This window comes from Carlito syrichta, unplaced genomic scaffold, assembly GCF_000164805.1.
Source record: "Carlito syrichta isolate Samal-C Ts95f unplaced genomic scaffold, Tarsius_syrichta-2.0.1 Scaffold313120, whole genome shotgun sequence".
In the NCBI taxonomy this organism is placed as follows: Eukaryota; Metazoa; Chordata; class Mammalia; order Primates; family Tarsiidae; genus Carlito; species Carlito syrichta.
In genome coordinates this window covers 104,731-114,146 of record NW_007257216.1, presented here as the reverse complement: position 1 = coordinate 114,146, position 9,416 = coordinate 104,731, and the positions used below count along the sequence as shown (strand labels likewise).

At 42.1% G+C, this 9,416-nt stretch overlaps 1 pseudogene; it reads left to right on the top strand.

Annotated features, from left to right (window-relative positions):
- The first annotated feature begins 2,805 nt into the window (after positions 1–2,805).
- Positions 2,806–3,458, top strand: LOC103272666 (annotated as a pseudogene).
- The last annotated feature ends 5,958 nt before the right edge of the window (positions 3,459–9,416 follow it).

The following is a 9,416-nucleotide window of genomic DNA, read 5'->3' as shown; positions in this document are numbered from 1 at the left end:
CAGCTTGATTAATCAGATTGCAAAGTCTTTCACATCAAAATATTGCTCTTTGGAACATTGACTGGTCTATTCTTTATAAAACCTTCTCAATTAAGAAACACTAAGTGAATTCTAAAAACTCTCCCTCTCTCTCTTCCTTTTAAAAAACAATAAACAAATCAGACATATTTTAATTTTGTTACTACCATCTAGTAAAAACAGTTAAACTCTTCCTCACTTTGTACTCAAAGAGGTTCCAAAATTCAAAAAGATAATTTTTTTTTTGAGTTGGAGTCTCACTCTGTCGCCCAGACTGGAGTCCAGTAGCATGCTCCTGGTCACCGCAGCCTCAACCTGCTGGGCTCCAGCGATCCTTCCGCCTCAGCCTTCCAAGGAGCTGGAACTACAGGTGCGCGCTACCATGCCTGGCTAATTTTTTGATTTATTGTAGAGATGAGGTCTCACCAAGTTACCCAGGTGGGTCTCGAACCCGCGGGCTCAGGTAATCCACTCATCTCAGCCTCCCAAAGTGCGGGATTACAGGCTGAACCACTGAGCCCAGCTAAAAAGATAATTTTCAAATAAGGATTACAGAAAAGGCCCTTTGAAGACATTCCTCCTTAAGGAATCACTATAGTTCCTTGGAAAGAACACAGGCTTAAAATCCAGACACACCTGCTCCCAGATCTTGGTTCTGCCACTTTCCAGTTCTAAGTCCTGGCACATGAAAGACTCAGAGTCAATGTTTGTTAAACAGGTGAAGTTTAGTTAGCTCCTCAGAGCCTCAGTTTCCTGATCTGTATAAATGAAGCGATTATTTCCACTGTGAAAAGTTGTTATGTGAGTGAGATAATACTGTGCATAAAGTGCTAGCACTTGATTGATGCTCATTAAATGATGGCATCGATGATTATTCTTTGGAATAAAATTTAAAAGGTGAAACAATTTGTAGCACTGTATTAGTCTGTTTTGTGTTGCTATAAAGGAATACCCAAAGCTGGATAATTTATAAGAAAAAATGTTTACTTGGCTCATGATTCTGATGGTTGGAAAGTTTATCATTGGACACCTGTACCTGGTGAAGGCCTCAGGCTACTTCCATTCATGGCAGAAAAGGAGCCAGGGTGTGCAGAGATCACATGGTGAGAGAGGAAGCAAGGGACAGGAAGGTGCCAGACCCTTTTAAACAACCAGCTCTCACGGGAACTAAGAATGAAAAGTCAATCATTCCAGAGGGAGAGCATTAATCTGTTCACGAGAGGTCTGTTCCAATAACAGAAATTTATTCCACTAGGCCCTACCTCCACCACTGGGGATAAAATTTCCACATGACGTTTGAAGGGGACAAACTTTCAAACCACAGCAGATGCATTTCAGATACTGCACAGAGCCCATTTTGCCTTCAGAATATAATTTTTTATATTTCCAGGGCAATGGGGCATGGCTGGCATAGATCTCCTAAATCTTGAAGTGATACTAAACCCAGAACTATTGCTGTGAGCATCAACTTTAGCTTTCTCTCTACCAAGTCTCCAAGCAAGGCTGTGCTATCAATAACAACATTGTCTTTGTTAATTGTCTTCTTTTCCCTATCCTCCTCCCTATCCTTTATGTCCCTGAGGGAGAAATCTTAGAAACTCCAAATGCTAAAAAAAAAAAAAGAAAGAAAGAAAACAGGAGGGATCTGAGGCAGAACAAAGATTTTGGATTACCCACATACAGGTTAACTAAAGTTGGCTGTTCTTGAAGTGGCAGCTGAAGCCATTGAGTCTCAGCTGAAAAGATTACCCTTTGACCCGGCCTCCTTTACACTCTGAGTATATAGCGCGCTTTCCAAGTTTGACTTTTTATCACAGCTTAAGCAAATATTTTGTGTATAAAGTATAGAAAAACAAGCCAATTGCTCTTTTCTGTCTTCTAAGAACAATGTAACTCTTCTCAAACATTCTGCAAGGAAGTAACACACTCTCCCCCACAGGACTGAAAAATAAAAAGAACACTGAAGAGCTATTAAAAAGCAAGAGGCCGTCTGTGTGGTAGCACTGATGAAATGGCCAAGAAATGGAAAGCTTGCCTGGACAAGAACACTCAGTGATAATGTTCCCGGAGAAACAAGGCCCTGAACCTTTCATCCATTAAAAAATTGCTCTTCTCTAGCCTCCCATGTCTGATCCTACTGGAACATATGATCCTTCTTTTAATGGCCTTATCCTTTACCAAGAGGGACAAACATACCCTTGAAATAAATAGAAATCAACTAAGTACTTAACTGCATATTGACAATAAGTGAAGAAGAGCTTCCAGGAAAAGGAATCAATGTGGGCTGGTGATACCGAGAAGGTCTACATGAAGAAGACAGAGGTTAAGCTAAGCTGTGATGGATGAGTGAGGTTTCAGTAAAGGAAGGAATGAAGAAAGGATACTGCAAAGTGATAATGTGTTCGAGTTTGAGTGTGTGAGGAAGAAACAAGATTCGAAGGCAAGGAAGTGCCAAGAAATAAGATGCATGCTCTTCACTAACAATCTTCAGCCTTATGCATTGCGAGGGTGGCAGAAAACCCTGTGCAGGGAGCGCCACCATCTTGGACCAGGCCGAGGAAGATCCTGAGGGAGTTGTAGGAGCAGTCGCCGCTGCCACCTCTACTGCCACCAGCGCATCTGCACCTCTTGGCCAGCCCACCTACCTGCCGGGGCCTCGGCCTACCGCCTCAGCTCCCTCTCCCGCTGTGTCCACATTTCTCTTGCTCATCCTGGTGCCCCCCTCCCACCTGGAGAACTGCCCAGCCACCAGCAATGCCCACCCCGTCCCCCGCACCCCGTGCCACCATGGCAACTGCACCATACAACTTACGCTTACATCTTTAAATATATTATCATTGGGGACATGGGATTAGGAAAATCTTGCTTGTTCATCCATTTACAGGGAAAAAAAAAATTATGGCTGATTGTCTTCACACAATTGGTGTTGAATTTGGTACAAGAATAATTGAAGTTAGTGGCCCCAAAATCAAACTGCAGATTTGGGATACAGCAGGACAGGAGCGGTTTAGGGTTTTACATGAAGCTACTACAGAGGAACTGCAGGAGCTCTTATGGTCTATGATATCACTAGAAGAGGAACGTATAACCACTCAAGCAGCTGGTTGACAGATGCAAGGAATCTCACCAATCCAAGTACTGTAAAAATTCTCATAGGAAATAAAGCAGATTTGGAGGCACAGCGAGATGTCACACATGAAGAAGTCAAGCAGTTTGCTGAAGAAAACGGCGTATTGTTCCTTGAAGTAAGTGCAAAAACAGGAAAGAATGTAGAAGATGCCTTCCTTGAGGCTGCCAAGAAAATCTATCAGAACATTCAGGATGGAATCCTGGATCTGAATGCTGCGGAGTCTGGTTTACAACACCAACCTTCAGCTCCTCAGGGAGGCTGACTAACCAGTGAACTCCAACCCCAGAGAGAAGGCTGTGGCTGCTCGTGACCTCTTTGCCGTGGCCCCTCAGTTGACCTTTCACATCTGTCTGTTGGAAGCAGTACTTTTGACTGCCTCATTGTCTTCCGTACATCTTAATGGGTTTAATTTTTTTAAAAAGACAAATTTCTGTTGTAAAAATAGTTTAACACAGTATTAAACTGTTAAACAACTAGATGTAATCAGGTTATCAAAGGCAAGTAGAGTAATAAATCTCTCCTGCATGGTAAATCTAGACGTCCCCCCCTTGTCCTCGTGATAGGTATGCCACCAATATGTAATTTAAACTGAGCACTGATGCTGGACTTCATGATTTCTACCCTCCCCTCTTTGGCAAGGCTTTGTCTCACTGTACAGTTTAATTTGATGGTATTTTAAGCCTTTCTTCCCATCTTTAACTGTTCAAGTATGTTTGTTGTAACCAATAAGTTTATTGCTGTGAAATGACTTCTGATGGTAGAAAAGGGATTCTGTTACTGCTTTTGTTTTTTTTCTTTCTGTTGGGCAAATTCCCTGTTGTGTGGATGGCATTTTTCTTGACAAGGTTTGCTTCTGTCTTAGCCTTACACTGGGAAAGTATCCATTTATCTTCTCTCTTGTGCTTAATTAATAGCTTTATCCTTTTTTAAATATCATTTTATCCTTTTCTCTTTAACAGAAAGTAAATACGTATAAAATCTGAAGGAATCAAACTAGCAATACATTCTGTGTATATTATTTTAATGAAGAAAATTAATTGATTACTGGTATTGGAACAGTATAAAATACTAGTTTGCACAGTATGACCTATATGTGACCATGTTACTCCCTTCCGTTTCACACAAGGAAATAGACACAACTGCAATTCACAAGTCGTACTGGCTCCACCCCTTGGTGCTGGTAGTGTTTGGGGACATTATGCTGGAAAGACATTATGCTAGAGTCAGAGGATTAACACTAGCAGATTCTGTTCCATCTTTGCACTGTGGCTTACCTGCTGATTTTCTTAACTGTTCTTGTACAATTGACAATGTGTTAACCTGCTTTACTCTTTTTTGTAAATGTTTTGCATTACAGGCTGCATTCTTGCCTTACTGTATAGAAAAAGAAAAAAAGCCTAGGTTTATTATTGCACATTTTAAGTTTCTATACCTTATCTTCTTGAAATGGTCAGATTCTGAACTGGACAGCCAGAACCACAGGTCTGCTGTTGGAAGAGATTTTAAATTGTGCATTTCTAACACTACGTGAAATGATTTAAGACTATCCCTGTGTTCATAGTATGAGGGCTATTTTATGTCATGTTGGCATAAGTTGTTTTGTAAAAGGGAAAGTGTTTCTAAAGGTATTTCAGTGCTTGTGCTGATACAAAATAAGTTATTACTTTGCAGTAGGTGGTTTGGCCACTGAAATACTACTGTATAGCAAGAACAACAATCCTACTTCTTTAGACAACAAACATACATTTTACTAAGTTCTTTACTTCTGTTGATTGATTTTTAACTGAATTTATGGTTCAGTGGCTGGGAATTGAGAAGTTATTTGAAGTAGAGTGGGTAAGCCTCAGCATCTTACATAAAATGCACTCAGCTCAACTGTTGTGTTTAAAATACACATTTTAAATCCCTCTTTACAGACACTAATGTAAAAATTCATCTTTCTGGGTTGTAAACATGTGGATCGTACTAAAGTATTGTATAGGCAATGTTAAATAAAAGCCAAAACTGGAATGTGCAGAAAATAGAATCTGGCTAATTTGTGCACTCATGTTTATTTTTGTCTTTGTTTAATTTTTTTAAAAAAAATAATATTTCTGGAGTAGATTGGTATATGTTAAAGACTTACAGTGATCTATTTTGCTTACACTGTTTTATCACAAGGAATTCACCCAGGGACCATGACCTGCTGGTGTGTGTGTATATTCACAAAACAAAACAAACAAACCATCAATTGGGATATAAGGTAGCAATCACAATCTAAAGACTGCCGCTTGCGTAGGTGCAATACCCTGATTCCCAAAGTTAGTTATAGTGAGTCTTATTGTTTTTGTGACAGAAGGATTTATTCAGACTGCTGTATTCTTCATTTGATGTAACAAAATGCTATTAACCTAAATATTTGTAAATAAAGTAACTGTATCTAGATTAAAAAAAAAATCTTCAGCCTTACCCTATATTTCATGCAATTCTCTGCTCCAGTTCCCTTCTCTCAAGCCCCACTTAACAATTCTCTTTTGCTAACTTTAAATTCCCTCTTTTCTTATACTGTATCTACCACTGTTACTATTATATAGACTTAAAATCATTTCTAATATTTCACATATGCTAGTTCCTAAAAAAGAGTAGAAGATTCTTGTGAATTCTCAGCACAAGCCTGAACACATGTTTACTAAATACTACGCAGAGACTAAAATTGAATTTATTTCCGTCATATTGCAAGTCTCTAAGAGGACCAAAGAATTTGATAACTGCCATCTTGGCATTTTATAAAGACGATACGGGGGACCAAAATGTTGGTAACAACTACAGAAGAATCCTTGGGGGAGACTAAAGCTCTGAAATTGTAGGGTATATTCAATAGCTAGCATTGGGAAGACTCATTTTGTCTGTCTGCTTTTTCCTCCTTCCCTCCTTTTCTTCTTGCCTTTCCTTCTTTCTCCCTCCTTCCCCGTTTCCCTTTTCTCTTTCCTTTTCTTCCTCCCTCCCTCCCTCTATTTTCTCTCTCTCTCTCTCTCTCTTTTTCTTTCTTTCAGACTTTTCCACAAATGAGTCCATTCATAGAGAAAAGCAAGATTTGACTACAGCACCTACACAAAATGGGGGCCTTTGCAAACACTGGTTTGGATTGAGGCTTATGTTCCCCTACCCTTGTCCCAAAATTACTCCCTATAGTTTGTTCAGTTTGATTCCACTCTGAGTGTTCAGTCAGTTGATACCCACTGCCCTTTCTAAGCCTGAAGGGAAGGCATCCTTCCTCTCCCCTCCTCTCTGAAGCTCTGAGGTGGCTGGCCTGATGCCTGGCTATGCCAGAAAGTGGCATGACCACCAGCGCTACTGCGGTCAGCACAGGAAGAAAATCTCGGGTATTCACAGCTAAACTATGGTTTGAGAAACACTGGCGACTGAGGGTTGGTTGGGTAAAAGAACAAGAATAGCAGCAGAAATGTACTCTTTGACTCTGCCTCTCCCCAGAACAGTTCCTAAAGGATCACAATGCACATGACTGAGCTTGGCACAGTCTTAATCCTAGAGTAGGGGCCAGTATGAAACCCATGAGGGTTTCCTTTGGGGTCTTTCTGAGGGTAAAATAGATATTCTCAAGGCTTCTCCTATTTTAAGCAGCATTCTTTTAGCTGCAAGAGAGACACCCTGGAGCTCAGAATTTTTCCGTCCCCTGTTCAAAATCCCTGATGCCTCTTCCATTGGGGACAACACGGCAGCACTGTCCCCTTATGTCAGCTCTCTAGTCCATGTCACCAACATGTGCTGGTGAGACCCTGGAATCTGAACCAACAATTTCAGTAAGGAATCGATCCATGTTAGTCAGATTTTTTTTTTCTTTCCATTGGTCCTTTTCATACTGGTCCACATGCCTGGTCTCTTGATAACTAAACTAACTGTTTCTGTCCTAACTCACTGCCTTATTTGGCCCCAAGGATCTAGGAAGCAGAGATATAAGAGGTTTTCCCTTTGTGCTTCATCTTTTCTTGAAAACAAATGAATCTGGACATGGGCAAGCTTGTCTGTGGCAAAAGATTGAGCACTGGGATCAGGTCATGTGCTCCATGCTCCTTAGTTATTTTTATTCGCTTAAGAGAATCAGAAAAAGCACAAGAGGCCCTCAGAACACGAAAATTAAATGTGGCAGCTGAAATTGGCATCTGCAGGAGCAGCACAAGCAGGCTGGCACCCAGGAGGCATTTAAGAGGCGTTGAGGCTTCTCTGACCAAACAAGAAAACCTGGGGAGGGGCCACGTAAAGGAAACAAGTCCTCTCTCTTCTTAGGACTAAGCTTGCCTACTGTCTCCCAGCTCAGGAGAATAAGGGGGAGCTTGTTTGTATAAAGTGTATGCAATGTCAAGGGCTGGCTTTTCCTCCACAAAGACTGACAGTTTAAAGAAAATCCTTTGGCAGCCTGATTGCAATCTTGTTTGTACCAGAGCAATAGAAATCTTGGTTATAAATACGCAAAGCATCAAGAAAAGATGAAGGCTCAGGAGCTGGGGGTGTAAATTGACCTGGGTTGTTTATTGCATGCAAAGGCCTTCTCTCCATCTTTCTCCCCCGGCACAATCCCACACACAGCGGGGAAGCCATGAAGATAAATACCTTGCCCACTCCCCTGCTTCCCAGAGCTTGCTGTGGTGTGGAGCTGGCTCTGCGGAGGTGAGGATCCACAACTGGACAGGAAGGGCAAGGTGGAAGGAGGGCAGAGATGAATTTGGGCTCCCTGATCCAGGATGGATTGGCCTGCTGGTGACCTGGCCTGCTATAATTTTTGGCTGAATCAGAGTGGGTTGCTGTGGATTAACCATGTATTTGGGTCTGCTTCAGTGATCTCTAAGAGATAAGAGAAGGTAGTGTGATCTCTTCTGGCCTGGGTATACATTAATGTGTACAGTTGTGTACACTCTGGACTTGATGTGCATTCTTAGGGCCAAGCCAAATCTGTTCTGGAAAACAGAGGTTACATAAGTGATTAAGTCCCAGGATTGGAATCCCAACTCTGTCATTTCTGAGCCCTGAGTCCTTGGGCAAGCTGCTCAGCTTGTCTCTCTATACCACCTTTCTCTGTCCTGCCATGATTATTGTGAGGATGAAATGAGCCCATGCCTGGACATGGGAGGCGCTCAGTCAATGGTGGCCATGACTAGAACATCTGACCCAGGGGCAGTAGGGAAAGGTAAAAATGGCTGATCACTGCACTGTCCTTCTGTCCCATGTCTTCCCAGGAAACCAAGTTTACTTAAAATTCTTTTCCTGGCTTTGCTCTCTGCTCTGGTGCTCAGTCTTCCATCAGCCTGGACCTGCTACTACCTGCTGCCATCCTTCTCTCCCCATGTCTCCTGCCTTGTCACTTTCCTCAAGGAAACAGCACAGGATGTAAAGACTGGAATGAGGTGGGAGCACTTCCTCCTTCATTCAATTCAAAGTTAATGTTTTAGATCTTGGAATGCCAGATCCTGGGGATTTCTTAGCTGATGTTGGTGAAGCAATTTGCAAGTGAATGCTTAGCTTGTTTCTGTAAAATGGCTCCAGAATTTAGTTTCCTAATTATGCAAGTAGAAAGGAAAATCATTCTGTCAGGACATCGGAAGGGGAACCCTAAGGCAGAGTACAGTATTCTAGAGCAAGTAACAACTGGGGATAGTTAGCATCCCTAAGCCAAGAGGGGCCAAAGAGGGGGCTGATGTAGAGTGGGGCAGAAGGGGCTACTGGCAGGAACCAACCTTATCCTCTGCAATGCAGGAACACAGTCAGTGTGGGGCCATCTTGCAAGAGAGAATCAGGGGGAGTGGATATCCCAGCCTCTCCCTCCCACACCTACCCAGTTCTCCTGTCTGTGCTCCCTACAGGCTGAATCTTGGCCTCATTTTTTTTTGCTGTGTTGAAGATTAAAATCATTGTATGGAAGCTTGTCTTAGGTTGGGTGCCCTGGAGCTGGAGGGCATGGGACCCATGTTGCAATTTTTACAGGTCAGCCTTCCCTCTTAGAGTGGAGAGCAGTGTGAAGTGGGCATCAGGTAAACATAAGAGAAGCAGTTTGAAGAGGGGAAGGATTCAGTCGTATACAGAAGGATGGAGCAGATCTTAGTAAGTGTAAACTCTGGATGTCCACATCAGGAAGCCCTCCACCTCTTAATCTACACAATACTAATTCCTACTCACTTCTCTCGCAGCATCTCTCCAGCACCACCTCTATACATTAAACTCTTTTTAAAAATTAGCCTAAAAGACTGGGAAAACTGGTCTAGACAGATGAGTTTTA